The following is a 22335-nucleotide window of genomic DNA, read 5'->3' on the forward strand; positions in this document are numbered from 1 at the left end:
ACTGGCTTCTGTTTCATAGTCAACCCAGAAGTGTTGTAGACTTATGCTGGTGCAAGGTGTCCAGTTAGATTTCAATTTCGGAGCAAGCTAAGTGCATGGGTCCTGGCATTTAATGGAAAATTCCCCCAATTTCCCCTTCTCTGTCATTTCTGAATAGTGAATGGCCTGGATAGAGTGGATGTGGAGAGGATGTTTCCATTAGTGGGAGAGTCTGGGACTAAAGGCTATAGCCTTAGAATAAGAGACATACTTTTAGAAAGGAGAAGAGGAGGAATTTCTTTAGTCAGAGGGTGATGAATCTGTGGAAGCCAAGTCAATGCATATTTCTAAGGCAGAGACAGATATATTCATGATTTTATGAATCTTATGAAAGACATCCTTGTAATTGAGGCAGTGCAGCGTAGGTTCACGAGATTGATCCCTGGGATGGCGGGACTGTCATATGAGGAAAGATTGAAAAGACTAGGCTTGTATTCTCTGGAGTTTAGAAGGATGAGAGAGGATCTTATAGAGACATATAAAATTATAAAAGGACTGGACAAGCTAAATGCAGGAAAAATGTTCCCAATGTTGGGCGAGTCCAAAACCAAGGGACACAGTCTTAGAATAAAGGGGAGGCCATTTAAAACAGAGGTGAGAAAAAGCTTTTTCACCCAGAGAGTTGTGAATTTGTGGAATTCTCTGCCATAGAGGGCAGTGGAAGCCAAATCACTGGATGGATTTAAGAGAGAGTTAGATAGAGCTCTAGGGGCTAGTGGAATCGAGGGATATGGGGAGAAGGCAGGCACGGGTTATTGATTGGGGATGATCAGCCATGATCACAATGAATGGCGGTGCTGGCTCGAAGGGCCGAATGGCCTCCTCCTGCACCTATTTTCTATGTTTCTATGATTAGTATACATGTCAGGGGTTATGGGGAGAAGGCAGGAGAATGGGGTTGAGAGGGAGAGATAGAACAGCCATGATTGAATGGTGGAGTAGACTTGATGGGCCGAATGGCATAATTGTGCTCCTGGAACCTATTAACTATCTGTTCCGATGATAATATTTCCCCCACCAGTGTTTCTGGGATGTCTCCTTTACTCTTTAATCTTGACTTCCCTCTTTCTTGTCGGACAGATCTCTCAACTACCTTCCCCCTCTTTCCTTCACTTCAACCCTCACCCCCTCGCTTCCCAGTCAAAACCAGCACAAGGTTCCTAATGCCCTCACCTTAATAAAGCCTTCACAATGAACGGACTATTCATCCTCATTGCTCACTTCTCCAGTTGAAGGATCATCAGTTTGAAACCTTACCTCTATTTCTCTCTCCACAGTCACTGCCTGAACTGTTGAGTATCCACAGATTTTTTTGTCCTTATTTCTGACATTTACACACACTGTTTGAGAGCTATCTTGTTGTTAAATAATATTTCTGTGTTTTTTCTCAGTTCTAGTGGCCTATTTATTTGATTAAGGCAAGGTGATTTTGGATGCATAATGGTCACAATAGAATCAATGTGATCAGAACTTTAAAACCACTCAAAATCTGAGAGTCTCATCATACAAGACTGCTGCAGGAAATAATGTTAAGCCAGTTGAACTTCAGACTTGTTTTAAAAGCTATGAGTGGGTTTCTAGTAGCACCCGTTTCTACACAATCTTTGGCTTGATTAACAGTTAATTGTCTGGTGTTTACTTGCAGACTATTTATAGAAAGCATTATGCAGAGTTCTCCTGATGCTGTGATCCCAGCCCCAGTTTCCCCCCTCCTCAACATCCCCATCAACTCCCTGCCACTCGATTCCTTCCAAACTGGTCTAAGACCATTACCGACTGCAAAACAAACCCCATAAATAAAGCCATCTACTCTTTTACTGATCAGTAACCGATGGGCCGACAAAGATCACCACTGTTTCAGATCATGTTACTTTAATGGCTGGTGGGTAAGAACGTGAAGCTGATTAAGCCATGAGATGATAGCTAAGAATGAGGCAGTTCCATGCTAATAACAGAACTGTAATCTTATTAAACCAGAACTGAGGTTTCTTATTACCAAATTTCAGACTGTTTATCTGCTTTGAACACTGCAAATAGATTTATTTTAATCCTCATATTTCCTTTCCTTCTCTCTGATAAGCACTGGGCTTGCTGGGCAACAGCTCAAAGAGCTTCCTTTTCCTTGTTCATTTGTAGGTTTGGGAGGAGTGGGTATGTTGGCAGTACAGCTGGCTGACACAAACCCTGCCCTCATCTGAAATCCACACACACACACGTTTCCCACCGAGGCTCAGTGGAAATCCTGGCTCATTTTCCCTTCTCACACCCAGAGTTGCTGAAGCCAACCGGAGCAGTTGGATGACCATCAGAGCTGAGGTCAACGCATTCACTTCAGAGCCAGATCAGTGGATGAGAGTTTCTAACCTCTAGGTTTTTCAAGAGCTTCATATCAGGAACTAAGATCTTACAATGATGGGCCCTTTTAAGTGTTTCAGCATGAAGACTATATTCTACAAACTGTCCAATGTGATTTAGCACCAATTGGATGTACCAGCTGGATTGCTCCATTTTAATTAAAGCTTTTTCCAACAAAAAGTATTACTTATTCCCAGAGGGAATTTATCTCTTTTTAACATTGTTCTCTGGCCTCAGTTAATTCTAGTCATTTCTAACCAGAGCAATAAACTGTTACAGATATAACCATTTCTCTTAATAAATATTGTTCTAGAAAAAAAAGAAAACACACAAATGTTATGAATAATAATGTATAACAGCAATATGAGGCAACTTTTCCTTATACAGATGGCAATGTTCCTTTTCAATGTGGAATGCAAAACCCTGCCATCAATGTTTTCTCTCGTGTTTACCTCTATCTCTCTCCTGAACTCTGTTTCATGGACACTGCCAGTAATTTATTTCCATTGCTAAACTGGCCATTCTCAATCAAGAGTTGAAGGTATTTTGTATCAGTTTAGTTTATTGTCCTGTGTGCCGAGGTACAGTGAAAGGTTTTTGTTACGAGCTACAAAGACAATACATCATTACAATTAAACCATCCGCAGTGTACAGATACATGATCAAGGGCAAGATAAAGTCCAGTAAGGTCCGATTAGAGTTAGACTGAGGGTCTCGGATGAGGTAGATAGTAGCTCAGGACCGCTCTCTAGTTGTTGATAGAATAGTTCAGTTGCTGATCTACACAGTTAATGGTAATGCTCTGGGGAGTATTATAGAGCAGAGGAGTGCGGGTATATAGTTCCTTGAAGGTGGAGCCGCAAGTAGATAAGGTGGTCAAAAAGGCTTTTGGCACTTTGGCCTTCACCAGTCAGAGTATTGAGTATAGAAGTTGTGAGGTCATGTTGCAGTTGTATAAGATGTTTGTGAGGCTGCATTTAGCGTATTGTGTTCAGTTCTGGGCACCATGTTATAGGAAAGATGTTGTCAAGCTGGAAAGAGTATGAAGATGTTACCAGGACTCAAGAGTCTGAGGTACAGTGAGTGGTTGAAAAGGCTGGGACTCTATTCCTTGGAGTGCAGGAGAATGACGGGGGATCTTATAGAGGTGTATAAAATCATGAGAGGAATACATTGGGTAGATGCACAGAGTCTCTTGCCCATAGTGAAATCATGGACCAGAGGACATAGGTTTAAGGTGAAGGGGAAAAGATTCAATTGCAAGCGAGGGAATCCTTTTCACACCAAGGGTGGTGGGTGTATGGAACAAGCTGCAAGAGGAAGTAGTCGAGGCTGGGACTACTCCAATGTTTAAGAAACAGACAGGCACATGGATAGGACAGGTTTGGAGGGATATGGACCAAACGCAGGCAGGTGGGACTAGTGTTGCTGGGACACGTTGGCTGGTGTGGGCAAGTTGGGCCGACGAGCCTGTTTCCATGCTGTATGACTCTGTGACTCTATGACTCTAAACCTCAGCAAAATGAGCAGGATTGTGAAGAAGATGTCTCTGATACTTCTGGCTGTTCTGAGCCCCACTAAAACACGTCTTACTGATTGATGGGCAGCACTGGGCTAGTCAGAAGCACAGACTTCACTGCTGGATGTCAACAAACATGTTTTCCGGGTACTTAACTGAATGAAAATGCTACAAAGACCAGCAAAGTAGTATAATGCCATCTCTGCCCCAAGTAGACCTTCCGTGGTCCCTGGAGAACATACAGCAGCCAGAAATGAAGTTACTAAGAATGCTTCATTCTGTCTCTGTGAGATCCACTCCATGATAGACCAGTACAGACTTCAGCAATAATGGGATTCTGAGTATTATTAGAGAACGTTCTCGGAGGTACCTGCTAAAGCAAAGATACTTTTCTTCATGATTTGCTTTATTTTTTCAACTCAAGTGAAACATTAATTTCAGCAATTTCTTACATGACAGCCACAGTAACTGAGCTGTTACATTTTCCTTAACACCTTTTTTTATTGGGAACTTTTGTTCCTATTTCATTTCAAACACCCACAGAAATATCAAGACTCTGAGGTCAATTGCATACTGAACAAAACTACCTCCACCCTGACCTCAAAATGTACCCTCATCCCATTTGCAATAAATGTGACATGTACAACACTCAGCCTAACACCTCTGGATATGATTAGCCCATTGGACTGAATTAGTGTTGAATGTGAGCATCTTCGTACTTTCTAGGATCTGGAAATCAAACTGATCGACCTCACTTTACACAGCACCCTAAATATGAGCAGACAAAGGCAGATTCAAAACAAGTGTGCGTCCACTGCATCTCCGAATTCATTCTGCGGTACTTAGAAATATTCTTTCAACGACAGGTATAAATTTAAAGCGCAAATGGACTGTGGTGCACAAAAGTAATAGTGTTAAAATATATTTTTTTTGCCAGAAATCAGAGTTTGCAGAGTGGATTTAGAGTGGCTGGTCTAGATGATGATGATTAATGAAGTGAGAAAGTGTCGCATATACAACTAATTAACAAATTAGCATTTGGAAATATGAGACAGGAAGTAAGAAATCTACTGTTAAGTGGGTACTGTGAATATAAATTACAGCACGATTTGCCACGATGACTGTTATTATTCAGTTAGATATGAATAAGAACCCTCAATGGTTTGGCTGGTAAATTCCCTGCCAGGTGTTGTACATATCAGGGTATATCAATCTGCACTTAGTTAGCTTAATTGAGGGGATGACAATAACAGTGTTACATATGGGCTCAACGCCCCAAGCTGTAGAGGGAAATAGAACAGTCATAGTTTTATTCATCACTCCAATACAGCTAGTCCAGTGAAGAAAAGCACTTTGTAGTGATTGGGTGAACCTCATCAGTGATCCCTCTCCTGACACCACTGTCCAATAGATTGGTGATGCACGCGAGTACAAGAACATATCCTGCTCTGAGTCAGCCATCTAAGATGCTGGAAAGAACGGAAGTTGGGGATCTACAAAGATTGAGCGGAGACAAATCAAAAATGATCCACAATAGCAGCAATGACCATGCATTTGGATAGCTTTCTCATTTGGTGGGATGATGTACGAGGGGAAACAAGGATCATCCGTACAACTGGAGAGGAACGAATATCCGGAGGGAATGAGCCAAGGTCACTATGACCCCACCTTAAAGCCATGTGGTTACAAAACCCATCTCGTTATCTACCTCTTTCAGCATTTGTGCATGTGACAGATGCATTCTTTATCTTTTTATTTAGAATCCACACCTCCCTGAACTCAAGGAAAGTTGCATAAAAATTATTTTGTTGACTCGAAGAGGAAAGCTTAAAGTTGAAACCCCCTGCCCTCTCACAACAGTTAGGACTAGTGTAGATGGGACATGTTGGCTGGTGTGGGCAAGTTGGGCCGAAGGGCCTGTTTCCATGCTGTATCACTCTATAACATGGCTATTTGCTGCTTTTGTATTTGTTCACTTGAAGAAGTTACTCCCTGAAGCCAGGAATGAAGCTATCTCCTAACGTGCATGAACCTGATTTATTTATATGTCATTGTGTGGTATCTAGATTGGATAATTTTGAGATCATCACCAAACGAATGAAGGAAGGGTAGAACGCAGAGTGTTGGAGTAACTCAGCGGGTCAGGCAGCATCTGTGGAGACCATGGATAGGTGACATTTCACAGAGTGCTGGAGTAACTCAGCGGGTCAGGCAGCATCTGTGGAGAACATGGATAGGTGACGTTTCACAGAGTGCTGGAGTAACTCAACGGGTCAGGCAGCATCTCTGGAGAACATGGGCAGGTGACATTTCGGGTCTGGACCAGATGACAGAAGTGGAGGGGTACAGTGCTTTTTTGACAGAGAATATACAATAGTAACGGTGAAAATTCATGACAGTTTTTTAAAAGGAATGTGCATAAAATATGGTAAGGAAAGTTTTGATATGGAGAGAAGGCAGTTGACTAGACGTTGGTTGAAATCTCTTTCAGAAAGCCAACACAAGTATTAAAGGCCAAATGTCCTTACCAATCAAATTATTGAATACTGCAATAAAAATGACTCACTAAAAGCTTGCTAACGTGGTTGCTTATGTCAGGAGATTGTGACAATGGGATAACATGAAATGCCAGCAAGCGGCTTTCTAACTGATTCTGTGAAATGAGACTGAATGAATTCAGTGTCCCTTAATAACTTCTCTAGCCTGAGATTGTGGTTAAAGCCGGGTCATTAGCAGCATTCAAGAAGTGTCCAGATGAATACTTGAATCACTGACATAGGTTCATAAGTGATAGGAGCAGAATTAGGCCATTTGGCCCATCAAGTCTACACTGCCATTCAACCATGGCTGATCTATCTCTCCTTCCTAACCCGATTCTCCTGCCTTCTCCTCATAACCCTTGACACCCGTACCAAATTAAGAATCTATCTATCTGCCTTAAAAATATCCATTGACAGCCTCCACAGTCTTCTGTGACAATGAATTCCACAGATTCACCACCCTCTGACTAAAGAAATTCCTCATCATCTCATAGGTACATAGAAACAAAAACAATAAGTGCAGGAGTAGGCCCTTTGAGTGGCTGATCATCCACAATCAATACCCCGTTCCTGCCTTCTCCCCATACCCCTTGATTCCGCTAGCCCTAAGAGCTCTATCTAACTCTCTTTTGAATGCATCCAGTGAATCGGCCTCCACTGTCCTTCTGAGGTAGTGAATTCCACAAATTCACAACTCTCTGTGTAAAAAAGATTTTCCTCATCTCAGTTCTAAATGGCCTACCTCTTATGGCCCCTGGTTCTGGACTCCCTCAACATCGGGAACATGTTTCCTGCATCTAGCGTGTCCAATCCCTTAATAATTTTATATGTTTCCATAAGATCCCCTCTCATCCTTCTAAATTCCAGTGAATACAAGCCAAGTCGCCCCAGTCTTACATCATATGACAGTCCTGCCATCCCGGGAATTAACCTGGTGAACCTACGCTGCACTCCCTCAATAGCAAGAATGTCCTTCCTCAAATTAAGAGACCAAAACTGCACACAGTACTCCAGGTGTGGTCTCACCAGGGCCCTGTACAACTGCAGAAAGACCTCTTTGCTCCTATACTCAAATCCTCTTGTTATGATATATCCCTTTATTCGTCCCACACCGGGGAAATGAAGGCCAACATGCCATTAGCTTTCTTCATTGCCTGTTGTACATGCATGCTTACTTTCAGTGACTGATGTACTAGATTACCAAGGTCTCGTTGTACCTCCCCTTTTCCTAACCTGACATCATTCAGATAATAATCTGCTTTCCCGTTCTTGCCACCAAAGTGGATTACCTCACATTTATCCGCATTATACTGCATCTGCCATGCATCGGCCCACTCACACAACCTGTCCAAGTCACCCTGCATCCTCATAGCATCCTCTTCACAGCTCACACTGCCACCCAGTTTTGCGTCTTCTGCAAATTTGCTAATGTTACTTTTAATTCCTTCATCTGAATCATTAATGTATATTGTAAATAGCTGCGGTCCCAGCACCGAGCCTTGCGGTACCCTACTAGTCACTGCCTGCCATACTGAAAGGGACCCGTTAATCCCCACTCTTTGTTTCCTGTCTGCCAACCAATTTTCTATCCATGTCAATACCCTACCCCCAATACCATGTGCTCTAATTTTGCCCACTAATCTCCTGTGTGGGACCTTATCAAAGGGTTTCTGAAATTCCAAGTACACTACATCCACTGGCTCTCCCCTGTCCATTTTTCTTGTTACATCAAAAAATTCAAGAAGATTAGTCAAGCATGATTTCCCCTTCGTACATCCATGCTGCCTTGGACCGATCCTGTTACTGCTATCCAAATGTGCCACTATAACATCTTCGGTAATCGACTCCAGCATCTTCCCCACCACCGATGTCAGGCCAACTGGTCTATCATTCCCTGCTTTCTTTTTCCCTCCTTTCTTGAAAATTGGGCTAACATTAACTACGCTCCAATCCACAGGAAATGATCCAGAATCTATAGAACATTGGAAAATGATCACCAATGTGTCCACGATTTCTAGAGCCACCTCCTTGAGTACCCTGGGATGCAGACCATCAGGCCCTGGGGATTTAATGCCCTTTATTTCTGAGGCTGTGACCTCTGGTCCTAGACGCTCCCACTTGTGGAAACATCCTCTCCACATCCACTCTATCTAAGCCTTTCACTATTCAGTAAGTATCAATGAGGTCCCCACTCATCCTTCTAAACTCCAGTGAGTACAGGCCCAGTGCCGACAAACGCTCATCATAGGTTAACCCACTCATTCCTGGGATCATTCTCGTAAACCACCTCTGGACCCTCTCCAAGGCCAGCACATCCTTCCTCAGATATGGGGCCCATAATTGCTCACAACATTCCAAATGGGGCCTGATCAGTGCCATATAGAGCCTCAGCATTACATCTCTGTTTATGTATTCTAACTCTCTTGAAATAAATGCCAGCATTGCGTTTGCCTTCCTTACTACCGATTCAACTTGAAAATTAACCTTTTGGGAATCCTGCTCCAAGTTCCTTTGCACCTCCGATTTCTGGATTTTCACCCCATTTAGAAAATAGCCTACACTTTTATTCCTACTACCAAAATACATGACTCCACACTTTGCTGCACGATATTCCATCTGCCTCTTCCCTGCCCACTCTCCCATATCCCAATGTCACCACAGAAGGCAGTGGAGGCAATTCATTGGATGTTTTCGAGAGAGTTACAGTAGATATTAGCTCTTAGGGCTAATGGAATCAAAGGATATGGGGAGAAAGCAGGAACGGGATTCTGATTTTCGATGATCAGCCATGATTATATTGAATGGCGGTGCTAACTCGAATGACTGAATGGCCTACTCCTGCACCTATTATGAGTAAAACAGCAGGAAGAGGAAACACCAAAGATGGACACAAAATGCTGGAGTAACTCAACGGGTCAGGCAGCATCTCTGGAGGAAAGGAATAGGTGACGTTTCGAGTCGAGACCCTTCATCGGACACAAGAGGAAACACATTTAGTCGACAGGTTGTTGGCAAAAGAACCAGCAGTAACATGAGAAAAGAAAGACTCTAGTTGCAATGATACAGAATAGTCCTGATGGGCTGAATGGCCTACTTCTGCTCCTTTGACATATGAACTTATGATACGAAATGCACTGTCTTAAAGTGTGGTGAAAGTGGATTTAATAGAATTCCTATGTTTCATAAAAGGTTGTGGACCAAACGGTGGGCGGTGGAACCGATGTAGAAGGGAGGATCACTGGCTGGTGTGCCTGCAATGGCCCACAGGCCATACTGAAGAGTCTATCGCCCTGTGACTCTAATTGTCCACTTTAAAAAAAGGAATGGGAATGAATATTTTATTTAAGTCAAAATATAAATGCTATCATATTATTCTTAATGGAGGATTATGGTTGAAAATCTAAAGTGGGAGCTACCCAATGTCTCATTCACATCATGGCAACAAGAGATTTTCTACAACAACAAATGTATTTAGCAACCTTTAGAGAAGCTTTCAAGTCATTGCAAAACTCTTTTCAACTGATGAAGTACTTTTGAAGTATGGTCACTGGTGTAATATAGGAATATTTTGATATAAATATTTTAGTTAAAAAATGCAATCCAATTGAATGCCAATGATGAAGTCAAACAGTGCCCAGTTACCTGGGTTTGGCATGCTAGGGGACTGGCTGGTGCCAAAATAGTCCAAGCTGTTCGAAAAACAAAGAGCAAGTGTTCTCTTCCCCTTCATTTTTGTTCTAATGTTGCACAGAAATGTTAGGATTCTAGGGAAGTCTTAATAGAGGTTGTGTGACTTTTGTTTTACAGTTACGTGCCCTCAAGTAAATAAACTAATTTCATCTGTCCGATCTTCATGGGTTGATGATGTAGTGGAAGTAACAGTGGTAATCTGAAATATTAATTAAAAGTATCACACATTTGTTGGCAGAAGTATGGAGTGCAGAAACAACAACATTATGCTAAACCTGTGTAAAGCATTGGTTTGCCTGCCAGTGGAAGATTATGATCATTTCTGGGCATTGAACGTATCTAGGTCTAAAGAAAGAATGCAGGTTTAATGGAACAGCCTCCAAGATGAAAGACTATTTACCCAGTGAAATTAGATACATGAGAATTATTTTGCTGGGAGCAGAGGAGGGAAAGATAGGATAAAGGTGATTAAAACGGTGAAATGCTTTGAGTAAACGAGAAACAGTAGGAAGAGGAAACATCGAAGATAGACACAAAATGCTGGAGTAATTCAGCGGGACAGGCAGCATCTCTGGAGAGAAGGAATGGGTGCCTGAGATAGACGTCTCAGTCTGAAGAAGGGTCTCGATCCGAAACATCACCTATTCCTCCTATCCAGAGATGCTGCCTGTCCCACTGAGTTACTCAGGATTTTGTGTCTATCTTCAAGGTTCTGGTGGCTCTTTATTAGTTTGAGTTTAGTTTCAGAAGCCCTGCTTCCAAGATGGCGTCCAACCCAGCCGACTATTTGTGTGCTAGCCACAGAAGCAGATCTACAATCACACATTACAATCGCTCCACACATTTAAATCCCTACTCCTACAACACCATTTCTTACTTTAACTATGATACACTGTAAATGGCTCGATTGTAATCATGTATTGTCTTTCTGTTGACTAGACAGCATGCAACAAAAGCTTTTCACTGTACCTCGGTACATGTGACAATAAACTAAACTGAGACTGAAACTTATTGTCACGTGTACAAAGGTACAGTGAAAAGCTTTTGTTGCGTGCTAACCTGTCAGTGGAAAGACAATACATACATCGAGGTGTCCACAGTGTACTGATACAGGATAAAGGGGATAATGTGAATGACGTTTAATGCAAGATAAAGCCAATAAAATCCAATCAAAGATAGCCCGAAGGTCTGCAATGAGGTAGATGGAAGGTCAGCACTGCTCTCTGGTTGTGGTAGGATGGTTCAGTCATATGTTGGGAGGTCAGCATTGCTCTCTGGTTGTGGTAGGATGGTTCAGTCATATGTTGGGAGGTCAGCACTGCTCTCTGGTTGTGGTAGGATGGTTCAGTCATATGTTGGGAGGTCAGCACTGCTCTCTGGTTGTGGTAGGATGGTTCAGTCATATGTTGGGAGGTCAGCACTGCTCTCTGGTTGTGGTAGGATGGTTCAGTCATATGTTGGGAGGTCAGCACTGCTCTCTGGTTGTGGTAGGATGGTTCAGTCATATGTTGGGAGGTCAGCACTGCTCTCTGGTTGTGGTAGGATGGTTCAGTCATATGTTGGGAGGTCAGCACTGCTCTCTGGTTGTGGTAGGATGGTTCAGTCATATGTTGGGAGGTCAGCACTGCTCTCTGGTTGTGGTAGGATGGTTCAGTCATATGTTGGGAGGTCAGCACTGCTCTCTGGTTGTGGTAGGATGGTTCAGTCATATGTTGGGAGGTCAGCACTGCTCTCTGGTTGTGGTAGGATGGTTCAGTCATATGTTGGGAGGTCAGCACTGCTCTCTGGTTGTGGTAGGATGGTTCAGTCATATGTTGGGAGGTCAGCACTGCTCTCTGGTTGTGGTAGGATGGTTCAGTCATATGTTGGGAGGTCAGCACTGCTCTCTGGTTGTGGTAGGATGGTTCAGTCATATGTTGGAAGGTCAGCACTGCTCTCTGGTTGTGGTAGGATGGTTCAGTCATATGTTGGGAGGTCAGCACTGCTCTCTGGTTGTGGTAGGACGGTTCAGTCATATGTTGGGAGGTCAGCACTGCTCTCTGGTTGTGGTAGGATGGTTCAGTCATATCTTGGGAGTTCAGCACTGCTCTCTGGTTGTGGTAGGATGGTTCAGTCATATGTTGGGAGGTCAGCACTGCTCTCTGGTTGTGGTAGGATGGTTCAGTCATATGTTGGGAGGTCAGCACTGCTCTCTGGTTGTGGTAGGATGGTTCAGTCATATGATGGAAGGTCAACACTGCTCTCTGGTTGTGGTAGGATGGTTCAGTCATATGTTGGGAGGTCAGCATTGCTCTCTGGTTGTGGTAGGATGGTTCAGTCATATGTTGGGAGGTCAGCACCGCTCTCTGGTTGTGGTAGGACGGTTCAGTCATATGTTGGGAGGTCAGCACTGCTCTCTGGTTGTGGTAGGATGGTTCAGTCATATGTTGGGAGGTCAGCACTGCTCTCTGGTTGTGGTAGGATGGTTCAGTCATATGATGGAAGGTCAGCACTGCTCTCTGGTTGTGGTAGGATGGTTCAGTCATATGTTGGGAGGTCAGCATTGCTCTCTGGTTGTGGTAGGATGGTTCAGTCATATGTTGGGAGGTCAGCACCGCTCTCTGGTTGTGGTAGGATGGTTCAGTCATATGTTGGGAGGTCAGCATTGCTCTCTGGTTGTGGTAGGATGGTTCAGTCATATGTTGGGAGGTCAGCACTGCTCTCTGGTTGTGGTAGGATGGTTCAGTCATATGTTGGGAGGTCAGCACTGCTCTCTGGTTGTGGTAGGATGGTTCAGTTGACTGATAACAGCTGGGAAGAAACTATCCCTGAATCTGGAGGTGTGCGTTTTCACACTTCTGTACCTTGTGCCCAATGGGAAAGGGGAGAAGGGAGAGTGGCCAGGGTGTGACTCGTCCTTGATTATGCTGCTGGCCTTGCCGTGGCAGCGTGAGGTGTAGATGGAGTCAATGGAAGGGAGGTTGGTTTGTGTGATGGTCTGGGCTGCATTCACAATTCTCTGCAATTTCTTGCGCTCTTGAATGGAGCTGTTCCCAAACCAAGCTGTGATGCCTCCCGATACAAAGCTCTCTATGGCACATCTGTAGCAGTTGGTGAGAGTTGTTGGGGACATGTCGAACTTCCTAAGGTTTATAACGAAATAGGCTTTCATTCAATGTGTCTCAACATGGAGTTAAAATGAGGAAGAGACATTCTGGCCTACCATCACAGTGAGGAGGGGACTGGAGGAGACTCACTGTGATGGATGTTTCTTTTTTTTGTGCGTTGGGTGGGGTTGTGTAATTTGCTTGTTTTATTGCTTTTATTATTGGACTGTGGGTGACTAAATTTTGTCCAAAAAACTTGTTTTTTGGATGACAAATAAAGATATCTTGAATCTCTTGAATCTTGAATCTTGACTGGTACTACAAGTAGTATAAGAAAATAACTGCAGATGCTGATACAAATCGAAGGTATTTATTCACAAAATGCTGGAGTAACTCAGCGGGTCAGGCAGCATCTCGGGAGAGAAGGAATGGGTGATGTTTCGGGTTGAGACCCTTCTTCAGAAGTCTAAAGAAGAGTCTCGACCCGACCCGAAGGGTCTCACCCATTCCTTCTCTCCTGAGATGCTGCCTGACCTGCTGAGTTACTCCAGCATTTTGTGAATAAATACCTTTGACTGGTACTACAGATCACCATTGGTCTAAGTGAATGGCAGAGAAGCACAAGGGGCTGAAGGGCCCACTGTAATGCACATGTTCCTCACAGCTCCTGTTGGAAACTGCGTGCATATCAGTGTTTAATATGGACTTGTTTCTATATTGCCTCCTGGTGGGGGTTGACACTTGTCAATACAGTATTGACCCAGTACTGACACAGTTACGGAGACACTACCTGCTTAGCATTCCCACCGCAGATGACTGACACAGGTCTTCAGGAAAGCAGAGCAATGGGCGTAACACATGATACCTATTCTGATCATTTTAATATTAGGGAGATTAGATGCACCCAAAACATTAGCTACCCTCCAATCCACAGGAACTGATCCTGAATCTATAGAACATTGGAAAATGATTACAACTGCCTAATGTGGATTTCCTTCAGTTCCTCCATCACCCTAGGATCTCTGGCCACTAGAACATCTGGGAGATTGCTTGTATCCTCCTTAGTGAAGACAGATCCAAAGTAACGGTTTAACTCGTCTGCCATTTCCTTGTTCCCCATAATAAATCCCCCTGCTTCTGTCTTCAAGGGACCCACATTTGCCTTGACTATTTTTTTCCTCTTCACGTACCTAAAAAAGCTTTTACTATCCTCCTTTATATTATTGGCTAGCTTACCCTCGTACCTCATCTTTTCTCCCCGTATTGCCTTCTTAGTTATCTTCTCTTGCTCTTTAAAAGAGTCCCAATCCTCTGGCTTCCCACTCTTCTTTGCTATGTTATACTTCTTCTCTATTATTTTTATGCTGTCCCTGACTTCCCTTGTCAGCCACGGGTGCCTCTTACTCCCCTTAGAGTCTTTCCTCCTCTTTGGGATGAATTGATCCTGCAACTTCTGCATTATTCCCAGGAATACCTGCCATTGCTGTTCCACCGTCTTCCCTGCTAGGGCCTCCTTCCAGTCAATTCTGGCCAGCTCCTGCCTCATGCCTCTGTAATCCCCTTTGCTATACTGTAATACCGACACTTCCGATTTTCCCATCTCCTTCTCAATTTGTAGAGTAAAACTTATCATATTATGATCACTGCCTCCTAATGACAGGTGGATACCTGTGAGAGGGTGGGGGGGTAAAGCCCCTACCGCCACTAACCACCCTCTTATCAGCCTGAAGAAGTGTCCTGACCCGAAACATTGCCTGTCCGGCTCCTCCACAGATGCTACCTGACCTGTGGAGTTCCTCCAGCACTTTGGGTTTTGCTGAAGGTCGCATTACCTCACACATTTGTGGCAAATAAAATGACATCCAATCCGTGAGGACATGTGACATGTTTTGGTTTAGTCGCCTCTGTAAATTGCTCTGTAAATTAGGTTAATCGGCCCTCTGTAAATTGCCCTCGTGGTTAGGGAGTGGATGTGAAAGTGGGAGAACGTGGAACTGTTGTGATCGTCGGCGTGGACTCAGTGGGCTGAAGGGCCTCTTTCCGTGCTGTATCTCTAAACCAAACATGTCACCGAGCCTAAGACGGGCACAAAGTCCTGGCGGGACGGGCAGCATCTCTGGAGAGAAGGAACAGGTGACGTTTCGTGTGGATACAGTCAATGTCACCGAGCCTTGTGTGTAAGTCGATGCAGTGGGACCCAATATTACAGGATGTGGGTGCTCGACGCTTGGCCCCTGGCGCCTGTCCTCTAGATGTAACACAGAGTGTTGGAGTAACTCAGCGGGTCAGGCAGCATCTGTGGAGAACATGGATAGGTGACGTTTCACAGAGTGCTGGAGTAACTCAGTGGGTCAGGCAGCATCTGTGGAGAACATGGATAGGTGACGTTTCACAGAGTGCTGGAGTAACTCAGCGGGTCAGGCAGCATCTGTGGAGAACATGGATAGGGGAGTTACTTCAGCATTTTGTGTCTATCATTGGTATGAACCAGCATTTGCAGTTACTTTTTATTTCATCCTGAAAAATGAGATTGTTTTATTCCACTGCGATATCCCATTGATCAATTGCATTGTGCACTCCCACACCAAGGCTGTACCATCGGGTGAAGAAGGGTCTCGCCCCGAAACCTCACCCGTCCTTGTCTCCACAGATGCTGCCTGACCCGCTGGGTTACTCCAGCACTCTGTGTCTGTCCTCCCTACACTAGAGGCAATTGCCCTGTCTGGGTGACCCACCCTACTTTAAACACAAAGGGCTTGGATCCTCTGCGAGGGACCCGGCGGCCAGCTGCTCATGGGCCGGCGGGCAGTGGATGCTTCAGCGCTGTCTGACTCTGGGCTCTGTGGCTGGGCTCTGGGCTCTGGGGCTGGGGCTGGGAGTATCAGAGTGGGAGGCAGCGGTCGGGAGTGTGGGGACGGGTGGATTAGAGCGACCTCCGGTGTCACGGCACTGAGCTGCAAGGTGAGGACTGGCCCTGGATCCCTGCTCCCCCCCCACCCGTGGCGTGGACATCCTCTGCCTCCACCGGCAACGCTCAAACGCCCATGGAGCTCTGTCAAACACTGACTCTGAAACACAACACCCCGAGACAGCAACTGCAGGGAGGAACTGCAAGTGCTGCTTTACACCAAGCAAAGACAGGGAGTGCTGGAGTAACTCAGCGGGTCAGGCAGCATCTGTGGAGAACATGGATAGGTGACGTTTCTGGTCGAGACCCTTCTTCAGTCTGTCCATGTTCTCCAGAGATGCTGCCTGACCCGCTGAGTTACTCCAGCACTCTGTGAAACGTCACCTATCCATGTTCTCCACAGATGCTGCCTGACCCGCTGAGTTAGCCCAGCCAGCACTCTGTGTCTATCTTTCATTTTTCAGGATCTGGCGGAGGGGAGGGGAGGGGGGGGGGGGGGGTGGTTAGGGGGACTTGGAGGAGAAGCTAAGACAGCAGTATTTATTGGCCATTTAGTTTAGTATATTGTCACATGTACTGAGGTACAATAAAAAGCTTTTGTTGCGCGCTATCCAGTTAGCGGAAAGACAATACATGATTAGGTGCACCGTAGGAAAGAAAAACTGCAGATGCTGGTTTAAATTGAAGGTTGACCCAAAATGCTGGAGTAACTCAGTTGGACAGGCAGCATCTCTGGAGAGAAGGAATGGATGATGTTTCATGTCGAGACCCTTCTTTAGACTGAGGGTCGAGACCTGCAGACTGATTAAGCATACAGTATTCAGTATTCCCATGCACTTAATGCTCCAGTCCTTCTGGATGATAAAGACTCTCCCAAACCTTCCCGATAAAATGTGTTGGAGGTTGTGTTGGGATATACTCGGTGAAAAACTGCTGTGCATGATATAGATGGCACACATTGCATCAGTGATGGAGCGAGTGAATCGTTAGGGTGACAATTACTTGGCTCATTGGTTCAGGGTTTATTAGTTTAATAAAGTCACAGAGTCATACAGCATAGAAAAAGGCCCTTCAGTCCAACTATCCCACGCCGATCAACCTACCCCATCTACACTCCCACCTGCCTGCGTTTGGCTCATCTCTCTAGTATTTTAGTTTATTGTTGCTGTGTGACACTTACCCAAACAAGTGGGGAGTATTCCACCAAAATCCTGACCTTATGTTCATTAGTGATAGGAGCAGAATTTGGCCAGTTGGCCCAAATGGCTACTCCGCCATTCAATCATGGCTGGTCTATCTCTCCCCAGTCTTAATGCCATTCTCCTGCCTTCTCTCCATAACCCCTAATAGATTGATACTAACCAAGAATCTATCTATATCTGTCTTTAAAATATCCACTGACTTGCCCATTTGATGGTTTGGGCCTCGGGATTCCCAGCCTTTGACCTGCCCTGTAGTCACTGTATTAATGAGGCTGGCCGAGCTGAGTTTCTAGTCAGTGGCAACCATTTCAATAGGACCAACAGAGTAACTTTTCCTTTGCTATTGCCATTTATGCTCAGGCCAAGATTTGGGACTCTTAGAAGGCATGGTTTGAAGGTGAAAGGGGTAGTTTAAAGGAGACATGAGGGTCAATTTTGTTTTACACAAATGGTGTTGGGTGCCTGGAATGCACTGCCAGGAGTGTTAGTGGAGATAGATATGACAGTGGCATTAAGAGGCTTTTAGACAGGCTCGTGGATGTGTTGGAATGGAGGGATAAGGATCACGTGCCGGCAGAGGAGATTAGTTTATCTTGACATCATGTTTGGCACAGACATTGTGGGCTGAAGGGCCTGCTCCTGGGTTGTACTTTCCCTTGTTCTATGTTCTATGTTCCTGCAGCATAGTTTGGGATACATTCACATTCTATTTCCATTGCAAGGCATTTTGAGCTATAGAGTAAAAGCCCAGCTTAAGGTCAGCTGACACAGCAATAAATATGGAAGGGAACATCAACCTGCCATCAGTACGCAGGGTGGAGGAGGTGAGGGTGTACTGGTGGTGCCAATTACCATCCTGGTCACTACAGCTCAGTCATATACTGACCACTGTGTTTACACCGATTATGAAGGAGTCATGAACTCATCCAAAGCTGACTTGCATGTATGTTGAGATGTGAGGATGGAACAAACTGGAAAATTGCAATTTGACATACAGTCATCGAGTCATTCAGCGTGGAAACAGGCCCACTTTGCCCACACCGGCCAACATGCCACATCTACACTAGTCCCGCCTGCCTGCATTTGGCCCATATCCCTCTAAACCTGTCCTATCCATGTACCTGTCTAAATATTTCGTAAATGTTGTGATAGTCCCCGCCTCAACTACCTCCTCTGGCAGCTCGTTCCATACACCTACCACCATTTGCGTGAAAAAGGTTACCTCTCGGGTTCCTATTGAAACTTCCCCCTCACCTTAAACCCATGTCCTCTGGTTCTCGATTCCCCCTCCTCTGGGCAACAGACTCTGTATGGTAACCCAATCTATTCCTCGTGTTCACATATTAAATATTCAAAGAGATATCCATCAGAATTAGTGTCCGATCAAGTATTCCGTATTAGTGAAGGACAGGTGGAGCTAAATAATACATTATTTATGTATTACTGTACACTGCAAGGGCCAGGAAGCGAGCGGGTAAGATCATCTCTGACCCCTCTCACCCTGGCCACAAACTCTTCGAAGCACTTCCCTCTGGAAGGCGACTCCGGACTGTCAAAGCAGCCACAGCCGGACATAAAAGCAGCTTTTTTTCACGAGCAGTAGCTCTACTCAATAACCAAAAGTCTGTCGTCTCTTTGTGTTCTGGTTTATTTCACTCACATGTTTAAACCGTAATGTTGTATTCTTAATGTTTTAATGTTTTATGCTTTATTCTTAATTGTTTACTGTATGTTCATGTTGTTACTTGCGAGTGGAGCACCAAGGCACATTCCTTGTATGTGTACATACTTGGCCAATAAACTTATTAATTCATTCATTATATCGGTGTTTAACTGTTAAGTTGGTACTACAGACTATCTGGTATATATTAAGTTATCCATCAGTTGCACTTGGAGCATGAACATTGCAGGATGTGGAACTACCTCCTCAAGAAAGTCTCAGACTTTCACATCAAAATTCAGATGTTCCCTATATTGGGATTTCAAACCAGAGTTGAATGAGTCTTCATCAAGACGATGTTGTAGTATTGCAAAATCGGAACCTGGTTTGCCTATACTTCAATGCCAATAAAATACTGACAAAGTGTCACCAATTCTATTAGCAATTTTAACTTTGGTATTTGTGCCAAGACCAAATATTATCGGCAAGCCCAATTCTGTATGTCTATGCTCAAGCTGAGACCTTGGTTAGACTGAAATTTAATGTAAAATAACCTAACATTCCAGGAATTTCAACACTCTGTTTCTCTGATGTGCTCAGTGCATAATTTACATGGTCTCCTGTCCAATATCTACACTCGTTTATTTACCTCTACGAATTCTATATCATCGCATATCTCCATCTCCAACATTAAGCCTTCTCAAAGCCCAAGATTCCATTGTAAATCCAATTGCAGTCACTGTAAGATGTTATACTTTCCCAACTATTTCTTTTGATATCTGCAATTTCCTTCAGATCCCGTCCTCACAATCAATGCTATCTTTGCAATGCTTTCTGTTTTAATTTACTTGGAATGCTTTAAAGGTCTTACTAGACATCTGTCCCTGATTTACCTACACTATCTTTGTAAATCAATGAAGACTTTCCTTTTATTAATATATCAACTTAATTCTGACTGTAACCTTTTTTCCAATTATACGAATTCTTGATCTTCAGTCTTTAATTCCATTTTTATTATTTCACGTGATCAATATTTGACCCATATTAAACCTGCGCTGTCTTAAAGTGGCACATCTCTGCGTGGTTTTTGCCGTGTTACTGCTGCCGGCCTGTTTATAACTACTCAATTCTCCACACAGCTCTCTGTACCACATTTATATAAATTCTTTTGAAAAAAAATCCCAAAGCTCTTCTCAGGAATATAATGAGTCAAATTTTGGCTTCGAGATCTGGAAGTGGCTATTATGACAGGTGAATAAACATGAGACTTGAACCATGGTCGTGTTTAAGGAGGATTTTAAAAGAAAAGATGGCGAGGAGGAACAGAGGGGTTTAGGAATAAAAATCCAGACCAAAGGGCAAGATGGTTGATACAACATCTGCCAGTGACGGGGAGCAAGGAACGGCAAATGCATGAGTCATGTCTCGGAGAAGTTGCTAAACAGTTAGTGGGCTGCAGGAGGCACAGAAGCAGGGTTCTGGTGGATTTGAAGATGGGACTCCGTGTTTTAAAACTGAGTCTCTGATGGACTGTGAGCCAATAGAGGTAAGTAGACACAAGAGAGATTGATGAACAGGGCTTGGTACAAATAAGATAAAGGTAGCAGAATTTCAGATAGACTCATTTTTACTATGCAAGATGCAAATTTATAAATGAGGTTTAAAAATGGCAGATAAACTACATTGAAGCTCGGGCAAGATAACGTTCAAGTGAAAATGGCCATTCCTAGAGAAGGAGTTGCACTGTTCATTACTTTCCCAATAATATTGTTCTCACCTCGGCCTACGCGTTCACCCAGTTGCTAAACACCAACTCCCCCTCCCATTCCCACACTGACCTTCCTGTCCTGGGCCTCCTCTGACAGAGTGAGACCCAACACAAATTGGAGGAACAGCATCTCATATTTTGCTTGGGCAGCTCACACCCCAGCAGCATGAATATTGATTTCTCTAACTTCAAGTAACCCTTGCTTTCCCTCTCTCTCCATCCCTCCCCACACAAGTTCTCCGACTAGTTTCATTGTCCCTGACTAATTTTACTGTTTGTGCGCCCCCTTGTCAACTTCCCCTCAGCTAACTGAACCATTCTCCATTTCCTTACCATTGTCTGCTTTGATCTGTCGTTTGCACATCTTACCCTTCCAGATCTCAGACTCCCTCGCCCCTGAGTCTGAAGAAGGGTCTCGAGCTGAAACATCACCTATTCCTTCTCTCCAGAGATGCTGCCTGTCCCGCTGAGTTACTCCAGCACTTTGTGTCTATCTTCAGTGTACAGCAGCACCTGCAGTCCCTTCCTACACAGTATGGGTCTTGTGTTGTGTGACTGCTCTGGGGTTACAGTCATTGGGCTGGGATTATGATTCACACTCTGGTTAGGGATGGCATTATGGTGTTTCTGATGCATGGGCAAGGCCGCTGCCATCGATGCTGACCGTGTGTGTGTGGGTGTGTGTGTGTGTGTGTGTGTGTGTGTGTGTGTGTGTGTGTGTGTGTGTGTGTGTGTGTGTGTGTGTGTGTGTGTGTGTGTGTGTGTGTGTGTGTGTGTGTGTGTGTGCGCATCATGATTCTCCAATCTAATGTATGCTAGTTGTCAGTGTACAAGTTGCCAAAGATAAGAAGCATAAAAAGAGAACAATATGACTAAGAAGCATGGGCAGATGGGTCAGAATTTGTAGTAAAATGATGGGACAGAATTAACAAGTTCACTGATGACAAATAAGAGTTGTTGGTAGCAGACTGGCTTTCCTTCAACCTACTGGTGTTCATTTTCATTGACTTTGATGTCAGTGGAAATCATGGCAACTTATACCAAATAGTTGATATTCTGACCATCTGATTTCAGCCCAGACAGAAATTCAATTAACTCAACCTGGGATGTTTCCTCGTTGCTTAAATAACCAATAGTGAACATTTTATTTCATTATTTTCCAATGTTAGTAGCTGTCATCTAATTATTTATCTTCCTCAATTTTTCCTGAATTTGCAGTATTATTGATTTGTATCAGGTTCAATAATCAGAAAGCTTTTTTGTCACAGAAAGGCATTGCCTTTAAATCCAATTCTGTCTTCACCCGCTGCCCACAGTCTACAGTGGGGTATTCAATAGACAATAGACAATAGGTGCAGGAGGAGGCCATTCGGCCCTTCGAGCTAGCACCGCCATTCAATGTGATCATGGCTGATCATTCTCAATCAGTACCCCGTTCCTGCCTTCTCCCCATACCCCCTGACTCTGCTATCCTTAAGAGCTCTATCCAGCTCTCTCTTGAATGCATTCAGAGAATAGGCCTCCACTGCCTTCTGAGGCAGAGAATTCCACAGATTCACAACTCTCTG

At 44.2% G+C, this 22335-nt stretch overlaps 1 protein-coding gene across 1 annotated transcript in view; it reads right to left on the reverse strand.

Annotated features, from left to right (window-relative positions):
* Positions 1–22335, reverse strand: part of wnt4 (wingless-type MMTV integration site family, member 4) — a 44693-nt gene that overhangs the window by 12495 nt on the left and 9863 nt on the right. The window lies entirely within an intron of this gene.

The sequence above is a fragment of the Rhinoraja longicauda genome, chromosome 30 (assembly GCF_053455715.1).
Source record: "Rhinoraja longicauda isolate Sanriku21f chromosome 30, sRhiLon1.1, whole genome shotgun sequence".
Taxonomy (NCBI): domain Eukaryota; kingdom Metazoa; phylum Chordata; class Chondrichthyes; order Rajiformes; family Arhynchobatidae; genus Rhinoraja; species Rhinoraja longicauda.